The following is a 12,745-nucleotide window of genomic DNA, read 5'->3' as shown; positions in this document are numbered from 1 at the left end:
TCCATCCCTTCTTCACCTGATCCCACTTATATTGAAAACCCTAATTCTCCTGTTTTTGTTTCTGTTTCTGCCCCACCTTCTCAGTCATAAATTGTTTATATATGTTAAATAAAGTTACTTTTTTATATTGTGTTGTAATTACTTTCACTTCTTTGTGGTAAAAACAATTTAGGTGTCCACGGACAGCGCGGTTGTTCAGAAATGTTCGTAAATAAACGAAAATGTAAGTGTCCTGAGGACACTATGCCTGTTCGTAGTGTTCGCTAGCAAGTTGAAACTGTTCTAAGAACACTTGTGGTGTCCTGAAATGTTTGTAAATAAACAAAAATGGAGGTGTCCTTAAGAACACTATGCCTGTTCGTAGTGTTCGCTAGCAAGTTGAAACTGTTCTAAGAACACTCGTGGTGTCCTGAATTGTTCGTAAATAAATTAAAATGGAGGTGTGCTTGAGACGCTATGTCTGTCCGTATTGTGCACAAGTAAATTAAACAGTGCTAAGAACAAACGGCTGTCCGTAAATGTTCGTTTTACGTGTGATGCACTTTTAATTAGTTCAGGACCTGAACACTGTCCTTAGAACATCAACACGCATGAGCAAAACAATGTCCATACATTGGGTGTCCTGCGGACGGCTGTTACCTTAGCGAACATGCTCATGAAACAATCATGTGACCGCGCCCACGCTGATCGCGTGTTCTGAATGCGGACACTGTTTGTGTCCCCGAACACTTTAAAAGTACATTTCCAAGTAATCCACAATATTTCTCATTGAAAATTCAACATACCACAAATCCCACATACTAATCCTAAGTTTCCACATAGTTTTTGTGACTTTTTGAAACTTTTTTGGTGTTCGATCTGTCTTGCGGACGGCGCGCATGTCTGCGAACCGCGCACAAGCACCCCTATAAAAGACCATGCCCTAGAGCTCATTCTCATTGTGTTTCTGGCTATTCTACAGAGCACAGAGATTTTTGCTGCAACCTTCAGATTTCCATCTTAAACCTGATGGCTTCTGTGGCTCCACTGCTGCCACCTGGTGCTGTATCTGCCTCAGCACCGCCCCCACCCCCTCCACCACCACCACCTTCCCAAGGGCCTTCAGAGGGGAACAGGAGTGAGGATTCAGAGGAGGAAGAAGAGGATGACGAGAATGAGGTAGAAGAAAACCCTACTACCCGCCCTCAGCGTGATTCTTCGGTGTGGCGGTTGTTTATCGTTCATGGGAATGGTCCTAAGGCTCGTGCGAACCGTGTCACCTGCAATGAGTGCAAAATGGTACTCAGTCGCGGGAGGCATGGTTCGTATAGCTTTGGGACTATGACCATGAATTCATTCCACACTGGGGCCTTTCGCAAGGTTGTACCTTGCGAAGAGCCTAGTAGGTTGATTGCCTCTACTTCATCCTCCGTTTCTGATCCTGTCACCACAAGGAACACCTCTCTGGGACAGCGTCTTCCTCAAGCTGCCTCACAGGCCATACAGAATTTGATGAACCTTACCTTTCGAGGGTCACAGTTGTATGTATGTACTGTGACACAGTACTCTGCAGGGGGGAGTGACTTTGCAGTGCTTTTGAGACTATCGTCTCAGAGCACGAGAAGACCTGCTCACTACCCAAATAAAACCCACTTTACATCTTTCTCTCCCAGCTCGCCCTTTCTTATCCCTGTGGTTGGTGTCCCCCCCTTTACCCTCCTTTCCCCTCCTCTCCTAGTGTGTCATGTGTAAAAAACCCAAAAAAATACAAAATAACAAAAAAAATAAGGCTCTTTTCAGAGCCACCTTTCACAGTTAAAAAAACAGAAGTAAAGATAAATAACGCAGGGCCCTTTCTATTTCTTGAAAGTCCACGTACAGTTCGCGAACATAAAAAAAATTGGGATGCTACCCTTTTGTAACCCTTGCATTTTTCTCTGGGAGGAAGTGGTGGCTCTGAAAAGAGCCTTTGGGAGGTGTTTGTATGTCAAAAATTATAAATACTTAAAACCTACTTCGAAATGCATGCTGCATTTCTAAAAAAGGTTGCAATGCATTTTGTACATTTCTCAGAAAAATCTGATTGCCAGCATAGGTAAGATGGACTCCATCTCTGCGAAAAATGTATGTACTACGAAACATAATATTTTCATTGTGAAAAGAGGACATGCAAAAATCTCTTAGGAAGACACAAACAGCCTTATTGACATTACGCCTTGCTTTCTCCATTTGTGGACCACATGAGAAAGAACGAAGCCACATTTGTCTCTGCGCAATCCGTGAAAAAATTACTTGAGAATTTGGAAACATGTCCATGACCTTCCCAAGTCCTTCTTTCATTGCAAATTGCAAAGAAATTCCAGACACATGTCCTAAACTGTTCCCTCCACAATGAATTATAATTATATCTGGATGTTGCTCTGTCTCCAAAGTAGCACAGAGAGGTAACAAGTCCAACCTCTTCATTCCACGTACTCCATGCCAGTGTACTTCCACATGTGGGAATCCAAGATCTACAGCTACTCCACAGGTTTCTTCATGCACCTTCAACCAATGTATCCACGAGTCTCCCAAAATCCAAACAATCTGTTTTCTGAAACACACAGCCATAGCTATCTGTTCTTCTCTCAGCAAAAAGAATATCTGAGAAAACCTCTACTACCACAACACACTCACTAAACTTTACTGACCAATCCCTTGCTACATTCAGGGGTCGATTCATGGAGCAAACGTGCGCCGAAAATCCCAGCGCAAGCAGGTGCCAGGTGGCGCAAGCTTGAGAAAACCCAGCGCACGCGCACGCGTGCCATTCAAGGAAGACGCTGCGCGTGTTTCCCGCTGTCCGTGTGCCAAATCCTGCCATGGCGCACGCGGGCACACACGGCGTGCTCTACGCGCACAGCAAAAGAGCACATAGCGCGGCGCACACAACCAAAGTTTGCGGAACTGTGGGCGTAGCACGCGGAATGGGGAATAACGCATGAAAAAGAAGGCATAACTGGGGAAGTACTGCAGGGAACTGCACGGAACGCCCACACGCACGCGAACAACCCGTATTCATGGATTCGAATACGGGAAACCCGCGCACGGCAAAAGACACACACAGGCGTCAACGCGTCCGCCACACGAAGGCAGGCGGAAGCATCCCCGCGCACAGTATACATGTGCGCGCAAACAACAGACACGTATATACAGCTACGATTAATGCCCCATTTGTCGCAGCACTGATCGTGGGACACCGCAGGAGGAGGAGAATAGCCAGGGCACGCATTTCCGCACCATGGACAAGCCTTTTTGGGATGCCTGACGACCAGGTCTATGGCAGGTATAGATTTCCACCCCATATCATCCTAGACCTGGTCAGGGAGTGGGAAGATGACCTTACATCCCCCACCCTTTGCTCCCAAGCATTGAGCCCCTTCGAGAAGGTGCTCAATGTCCTGCATTTTTTGGCCACTGGGTCATTTCAGTGGACTACTGCCATAGTGGGGGGGGTCTCACAGGCCACGCAGTCACGCTGCCTACACCAGGTACTGGCAATCATGACAGCGTGCCCCTCAGTCCGCAGGCACATATACATGCCCAGAACACCCGCAGAAAGGCAGGCCGTTGTCCTGGATTTTTTCAGGGTGGCAAACTTCCCCAAAGTGCTCGGTGCCATAGATTGCACCCATGTCGCCCTACATCCACCTAGGGAGACTGAGCTCATCTACCGAAACCGCAAGCACTGGCATTCCATCAATGTACAAGTGGTATGCGATGCAAAGGGAATCATCACCTCTGTCTATGCAAACTACCCTGGCTCCACCCATGACAGTTTCATATACAGAATGTCGGCCCTGACCCGGGCCCTGGAAGCTGGGCAGCATGGTGACACATGGCTCCTAGGTGAGTACAAATGCCCTTGCACATGCATGCATGTCACACACACACACACACACACAAATACACAAACCCCAATAATCACAACCTCCCCAGGGGACAGTGCCTACCCTCTGAGCAACCACATGATGATGCCAATCCGGAACCCCACCACACCACCCCAGGTAAGATATAACGCCGCCCATATTGCAACCAGGGCCATAGTAGAGCGCACATTCTGAGTGCTCAAGTCACGTTTCCGCTCCCTTGACCGCTCTGGCGGGCAGCTACTCTATGCACCCCCAGTAGTGTGCAGGATCATTGTGGCAGCATGTGTCCTGCACAATGTTGCAACACGGCAGGGCGTGCCGGTGGACATGGTGGTGCCCCCACATCCCCAACCACAGGCACAGGCACTGCCCATGAGAGGGGACAGGGCACGTGGCGAGGAAGCCCGGACCCAGCTTGTGGCCACATTTTTCACCTAAACTCCCACCCCTGCGGAGTGCACACAGGCCTGGCACATACCAGGTGACAATCGATGATGACAAAGAGACAGTCAACTGTCACAACCCTACCACCCTGAGATAGTTGCCATGGAAGTTCCACATTGTCTGCATCCCTAGCTACTTAAACACAAGCTATCCTGTGTGACCAAAAAGCACACATATGACATGACATGATTTGTAACGTGCCTATACACAAGTATTTCAAGGTGCGATGAGGCAGGGAGGGGGGAACAAGGGAAGACAGACAACGATACTGCTAGGCCAGGTGTCATTTAGATTGTGCAAGTGCAGGGGTAGGGGGAAGGGAAAAGTGCAAGGGGAAGGGGAGGGGGGAGTGCAGTACAGGCTAAGTAGACTAAAAAACAAATAAATAGGCCAGCTGGTGGCAACTGCAAAGGTAAGTGCAGACAAGTGCTGGGAAGGGGGGGCTGTAGGGATAGAGAGACAGTCCCACAGTGCTGGGGGGTGGGAGTGCAGGGGGACATGAGTTGGACATGAGTGGGGGCCTGCTGGCAGGTGCCCCACAGTGCTGGGGGGTGGGGGTGCTGGGGGACATGAGTGGGGGTGCAGGGTAGTCCCCCGTGGTGTGGGCTCCTGCAGGGGCCGTGGAGGTTGTGGAGCGAACACCTGGGAGGACCCACGTGGCCAATTCATGTGTAGTACTCCACGGAACCCCTGAAATACACGTACCCTGCTGATATCGCGTGTGAAACTTCCCGCGCACCCCAAAATACACATACCCAGGACATTCACGTGTGCAACTTCCAGCACACCCCTGGAATACACGTACCCTGCTGAATTCACGTGTGTAACTTTCCGCACACCCCGAAATACACGTACCCAGGACATTCGCGTGTGGAACTTCCCGCGCACCCCAGTAATACACGTACCCTGCTGAATTCACGTGTGTAACTTTCCGCGCACCCCAAAATACACGTACCCAGGACATTCGCGTGTGGAACTTCCAGTGCACCACTGATATACACGTACCCTGATGGAATCGCGTGTAGAACTTTCTGCGCACCCCTGAAATACACGTACTCTGCTGAATTCACGTGTGTAACTTTCCGCGCACCCCGAAATACACGTACCCAGGACATTCGCGTGTGGAACTTCCAGCGCACCCCTGATGTACACGTACCCTGATGGAATCACGTGTGGAACTTCCCGTGCACCCCTGAAATACACGTACCCAGTTGAAATAACGTGAGGAACTTCCCGCGCACCCCAGTGACACGTACCCCGCTTGCCGTGCTGGTACAGGGTTAGCGCAGCCCTTTGCGCTGGATTGGGGATTTTGATGGCTTTTTCCTGCGCAAGAGGTGTTCTTGGGGGCGTAACTGGCGCTGCTGCAGGGTCGCTGCGCCACTGTGCGCCACGGCTGGTTTTGGTGGCTGGAATCCATGAATACGCTGTGCGCGGAAATGTATTTTGGCGCACGCGGCTGGCGCAGGGATTCGCACGCGCACACTGTGTGCCAGCCACGTGCGCCACTTGTGCACTGAATTCTATGAATTACCCCCTCAATCTCCTTTGCATGCTTCCCCACCCCAAATTCCCCAGATGTAATACACGGTGTCCTAGAACTACCGCCATGTCCGCAAACATATCGTAACATGGACAGCCCTTCTACCATTTCCACTTCACTCTCTGTGCCATTCCCTCATTGGATGTAGCTAAGAAATCACATGACCATCCACCAATCAAATCCAAGACCTCTACATGTAACTGCATCATCATAGATCAGCACTGCAAATGTACAGTGAATATCTCGGACTACAAGTCTCATACCATTGGCAAGCACGATCTACGAAAAATACTAGACAAGTCTCCAAAATTTCTACTTGCAGCTTCATCCATATCCATATGCATGAACACAAACTACAGGTATGCATATTTTCTATACAGTACATGAACACATTTTCTAACTGACTTTTACCTTGTATAATCTGTAAAATGAATCTACGATCATTTTTTCATTCTGCTAAAATGAACTGTGACTTACAAACCTTTATACCGTTTAATTTCTTCGTACACACACACACATGCAAATAATGTTAAACTAACATTTTTGAAATAAAATATATAGACTACATATGATCAAACAAAATTACATGCACACTCTATCATCAAATCTCAAAGAATAACATTTTTTACAAACACATACCTGGTTTTAATTTTTTTAGTTTATATAATTACTTACATTTATATAGGACAAGCAGGCTATGACATTGACTCCCTCTTATGTGGAAAAGAAGGCTATCACATGGACTCACTATTACGTGGAAAAGCTTAGTTACAGGAATAGTGGTATACAGTGGTACATTATGATTTTGACAAGCCATAGTAAAGATATTTTCTTTCCTACAGTTAGTCATAAGATAGTTTTAATGGTTTTGAGGAAGGCGCTGAGCATTTCAATTAAAAAAAATCTATGCCTAAATTATAAAACAGTGCTATATACAAACCAAATTACTAATTTCTTTCTTTTACAATTGCAGTGAAGACCATTCTCCTGAAAATAAGCAGCCGAATTTGAATTACAAAGAACAACTAAGAAGCAAACTGCTCATTTTAGAAAAAAAGTAAGTAGATTGATACCATAATATTTGAATTATTACTCAAACACACTCTAATGCTAATTTATGCTACTTCTGTACCTAAAATAGAGATTCTGCACCATTCTGACCAAAAATCCTCCCGTCTTAAACAGTGATTTACTGGCAAAATGGCCCACAAATTCCTATTTTTCGCCACACAAATTACCCAACTCCGCCACTAGAATTTAGATGTAGTAAAAGAAACAACTGTTTTAATTGTATAGCTTAAGATATACTATTTATACTTCTCCACACCACTGGCTTACTTTTTTCTGTCATCTGAACCCCAGTTTATTAACACATTAATTCAAGAATACCCATCCCTAGTAGTTGTACTTCCCAATGCACAATCACACACCATTACATACGTCTTTATCATCTCACTCAAACACTCATGCACACAACACACATGCATTGCAGAACACCACAACCCATACCTTCTGTATTTTTTTCAACAGACCCTAAAGCATGCCTACCAAAAAGCAACTCCGTAGAAAGGAATGCAGAAGTAAAGCAAATGAAATGAAAAGTCTCCAACATAAACATCCACCTATAGCAGAATTTGTAAAAAAAAAGTTGAAACACAACAGCTAATACAATCATGTAGTGAAACAGAAGAAGTTTCTAGTACAAAAACGTTGCCTCCTCTATCAAAAAAAAAACAACCCAAAAAACAATTAACAGAAAATCACCTATCACTACAAATAAAACTTCTTCTATAAATCTTGATATAGTACAAAGTAAGCATACCAAGAAAGGTATTTTAGCCAAAATGTTCCGTCACAAAGTCCTTCAAAATCTTATAAAAACAGGAGAGAAACCAGGTTCAACACTTCAAACCTATCGTAGGAAAGTAATCTTAGAAGTGTTGATAGACAGTGCACTTCTGCTCAAAAGAAAGTTATTTATTTTAGTGTTGAACAGAATGAAACCACTAACAAAACTAATAACTAAATTACAAAAAAGACTTCTCAATAAACGAAATGTCAACAGAAATAACTTCTTAAATTTCTGTGGAGGTGAATGGAGTCACACTACAAGCACAGAACCATACTTTAATGAAAAAGCCTACAAACAAAAGCAAACACATACAATTGCCATACATAGCAGTGGTCGAGGTTATGAAAAAGTTAATAATACCATAATGGAACAAGAAGTACTCCTTACAAAAATATGCCCTGAAAACGTAGATTTACCCCTCCATTCAACTGAATCAGAACATCTAGTGTACAAATGGCCATGCACGTCAATGTGTAACATTCCCAAAAAAATGTTCAAGTCTTTACGCCAATTCCTCAATCAATATGTGAAAAGCAAAGACAAAATCAAAATTAAACTACTGCAAAATATGGATGTTTGTCCAGTACGCAAGTACACAGGACTACAAGGACATTCATTGGCCTGCATTACAGGACCTACTTGCAAAACACCCTTCCATGATATCAAAAGGATATCAACACATCATGCAAGTATAAGAAATCTAGTTTATAAACTGTACTATGCTAAAAGTCCTGCTTTAGCACTAGCCAATTTAAATAACATTCTTCTACATGGTACAGCAAAGACCTACTAGAAGAAATCGACTATATCCAGACAAAATTTTTTGGAAGTGAAACCCACTTACAAGATGAATTACCTGTAAACCAACTTCGAAAGAAATCTGCACATGGCAACCTTTCACCACACACATACAACAAAGAAATACTAAAATTTGAAAGTACTTCAGCTGAAGTACCAAACCACGTGTGTGTATGTTGCCGCAGAACTTTTTATAAAAGTAACACAAAAACTGTAGTCCTAGCATAATAAATAGAAGACAATGAAGATTCTAAATGGTTTGAATTAGCTCTCTACCTTATAGCAGAAAACAAATATGAAATAACTGACCCCATAATACTTTGCAGTTACTGCACTACAAAACTTGACAACAACCAAACTCCTTCACGTGCTATCACAAATAACTTGGAATTATATCCACTACCAAAACCCCTTCAACAATTTACAGGGTAATTCATAGAAATTCGCACAAAAATGGCGCACGCGGCTGGCGCACAGTGTCCCCGTGCGATACACTGCGCCAGCCGCGTGCAAAAAAATCCTTTTCATCGCACAGCGTATTCATGGATTTTTGCCTCGGAAACCAGCCCTGGCGCAGAGTGGCGCAGCGACCCTGCAGCAGCGCCAGTTACGCCCCCAAGAACACCCTCGCGCAAGGAAAAGCCTTCAAAATCCCCAAATCATCGCAAAGGGCTGCGCTAACCCTGGACCAGTTCACAGGGCTGGCAAACAGCAAACGCCAAGCGGGGAACGTGTATTTCAGTGGTTCGCGGGAAGTTCCACATGCGATTGTCCTGTGTACGTGTGCATCAGGGGTGCGTGGGAAGTAACACACGCAAAAGCAGCAGGGTACGTGTATTTCAGGGGTGCGCGGGAAGTATCACACGCAAAAGCAGCAAGGTATGTGTATCTCAGGGGTACGTGGGAAGTATCACACGTGATTCCATCAGGGTACGTGTATTCCAGGGGTGCGCGGGAAGTATCACACGCAAAAACAGCAGGGTATGTGTATTCCAGGGGTGCACAGGAAGTATCACACGCAAAAGCAGCAGAGTACATGTATTTCAGGGGTGCGCAGGAAGTATCACACGCGATTCCATCAGGGTACGTGTATTCCAGGGGTGCGCTGGAAGTATCACACGCAAAAGCAGCAGGGTACGTGTATTTCAGGGGTGCGCAGGAAGTATCACACGCAATTCCATCAGGGTACGTGTATTAAAGGGGTGCGCGGGGAGCACCACATGTGAATTGCACGTGTGGGTCCTCCCAGGTGTTCCCTCTACACCCTCCACGGCCCCTGCAGGTGGCCCACACCACAGGGGCCTACCTTGCACATGTCCTGCAGGCACCCCATCCACCATGGCCATGCCCCCCAGCCAACCCACATGTCACCTTGCACTACTGCCCACCCACGCATGTCCCCCTGTACCCCCAGCCACCAGGGGCAGCCTCCACCAGGCCCCCACCCATGTCTCCCATCACCCCCACCCCCCAGCAGTGCAGGGGCAGCCTCCACCAGGCCCCCACTCATGTCTCCCACCACCCCCACCCCCCCCAGCAGTGCATGGGCAGCCTCCACCAGGCCCTCACTCATGTCTCCCACCACCCCCACCCCCCAGCAGTGCAGGGGCAGCCTCCACCAGGCCCCCACTCATGTCCCCTATCACCCCCACCCCCCAGCAGTGCAGGGGCAGCCTCCACCAGGCCCCCACTCATGTCTCCCATCACCCCCACCCCCGGCAGTGCAGGGGCAGCCTCCACCAGGCCCCCACTCATGTCTCCCTCAACCCCCACACCCCAGCAGTGCAGAGGCAGCCTCCACCAGGCCCCCACTCATGTCTCCCACCACCCCCACCCCCCAGCCACCAGGGGCAGCCTCCACCAGGCCCCCACTCATGTCCCCTATCACCCCCACCCCCAGCAATGCAGAGGCAGCCTCCACCAGGCCCCCACTCATGTCTCCCACCACCCACACCCCCCAGCAGTGCAGGGGCAGCCTCCACCAGGCCCCCACTCATGTCCCCTATCACCCCCACCCCCAGCAGTGCAGGGGCAGCCTCCACCAGGCCCCCACTCATGTCCAACTCATGTCTCCCTGCAGCCCCACCCCCCAGCCACCAGGGGCAGCCTCCACCAGGCCCCCACTCATGTCTCCCATCACCCCCACCCCCCAGCAGTGCAGGGGCAGCCTCCACCAGGCCCCCACTCATGTCTCCCTGCACCCCCACGCCCCAGCAGTGCAGGGGCAGCCTACACCAGGCCCCCACTCATGTCTCCCTGCACCCCCACCCCCCAGCCACCAGGGGCACCCCCCACCAGGCCCCCACTCATGTCTCCCCCCACCCCCACCCCCCAGCAGTGCAGGGGAAGCATCCACCAGGCCCCCACTCATGTCTCCCACCACCCCCACCCCCCAGCCACCAGGGGCACCCTCCACCAGGCCCCCACTCATGTCTCCCACCACCCCCACCCCCAGCCACCAGGGGCACCCTCCAGCAGGCCACCACTCATGTCTCCCACCACACCCACCCCCCAGCCACCAGGGGCAGCCTCCACGAGGCCCCCACTCATGTCTCCCATCACCCCCACCCCCCAGCAGTGCAGGGGCAGCCTCCACCAGGCCCCCACTCATGTCTTCCTGCACCCCCACCCCCCAGCAGTGCAGGGGCAGCCTACACCAGGCCCCCACTCATGTCTCCCTGCACCCCTACCCCCCAGCCACCAGGGGCACCCTCCACCAGGCCCCCACTCATGTCTCCCACCACCCCCACCACCCAGCAGTGCAGGGGCAGCCTCCATCAGGCCCCCACTCATGTCTCCCTGTACCCCGACCCCCCAGCGGTGCACGGGCAGCCTCCACCAGGCCCACACTCATGTCCCCCAGCCAACATGTCAGCACAATCTAGATCCCTGGCCCTTATGGTCAGCCTCCACCCACTTAGAAATGGCAAAAACATGATATAACCACAATTGCACGTTTGGAAATGAACACATGTCCCTCACATACACCCAATGGGTGTCAGTGAATGTCAAAACACATATCATGATATGCATGAAACCAATGAGATGATACTACACATTGAAGTTTGAAGAAAAATATGTATTAAACGCAACATAAATTGAACCAAAAATAAAAAAACAATAATGGAAATTATTTTTTAAAAAAACAAACAGGTGCTGAAATAATGCAAAACCACAAATCATAATGCAAACGAAAGGTGTCTAAAGTCACAGTCCACAAAAGTAAATCCAATGGAAAATTAAAATCGAAAACCATTGCTCCATGGGGAAATCATTAAAAAAAATGAAAATCCAAAAGTCAACTATATACAGATAATATACAGATAAACAATCCAGGGTCCATGATCCCAACAGAAGAAATGAAACCTATCTAATAACACTACCTAAAAAAAAAAGAATATATACAAAAATCTGGCCCATTGTCCAAAAGGTCCAAAAATAATGCTAAACCAAAGGAAACCTAACACTAACTAAAGAACTATTTACAAGGGCAGCGGGCTAGTCCGACGGCTCACTTCGGGATGTTCCGAGCCAGGGTATCATCGAACTCCTGCTCAATGTCCCGGAGGCGGTCCTCCTCCATGGCCCGAGGGTCCGCAGGGCTGTCCACATGTTCCCCCCAAACTCCCTGCGGATTGCCTCGAGGCACTCGGCCCGCCTCAGGACCCTCCAAATGAAGTTCTCTGCCCTGACCATCGTGAGCCGTGCCTCATCCGCCTGCTGCCGCTCGGCATCTATGGCGTTGCCCAACCGCAGCCACACGGAAGACACTTCCTGTCCTGGGTCCTCCTGCCCTCCGGCCGATGCCTGCCCCTCCGATGTCGAAGGCCCCGAGCCATCATGGCTCCCACCACGTTGCTGCTGCTGCTGCGCCTCTGCCCGTGCACTGCCTCCTGCTGCCTGCACATCCTCCGCTGGCTGGGGTGCAGTCATTGATGTGGCCACCCCTGCTGGACGTCCGACTCCCGACTGTGGCAGGGATGCCTCCTCTACCAGCCTGGCCGCACCATCAGAGGCAGCTCCACAGGGCACACAGGTGACTGATGGGTGGGAAGATGGCACAGAGGATGACTGGCGCATAGGGGGTTCACTTGAGGAGGGGGTCTGAGTAAGCCCCATCAAACGGAGGAATCCGGCCTGGGTGACCTGTCCCAGTAGGCCGACGCGGTGAACAAGCCATTCGAGATGACTCGCAGTCTCCTCATGAAAAGACTGCAG

The sequence above is a fragment of the Ambystoma mexicanum genome, chromosome 6p (genome assembly GCF_040938575.1).
Source record: "Ambystoma mexicanum isolate Mex_15411 chromosome 6p, UKY_AmexF1_1, whole genome shotgun sequence".
NCBI classification, from domain to species: Eukaryota; Metazoa; Chordata; class Amphibia; order Caudata; family Ambystomatidae; genus Ambystoma; species Ambystoma mexicanum.
Note: the sequence above shows the minus strand (reverse complement) of the source record.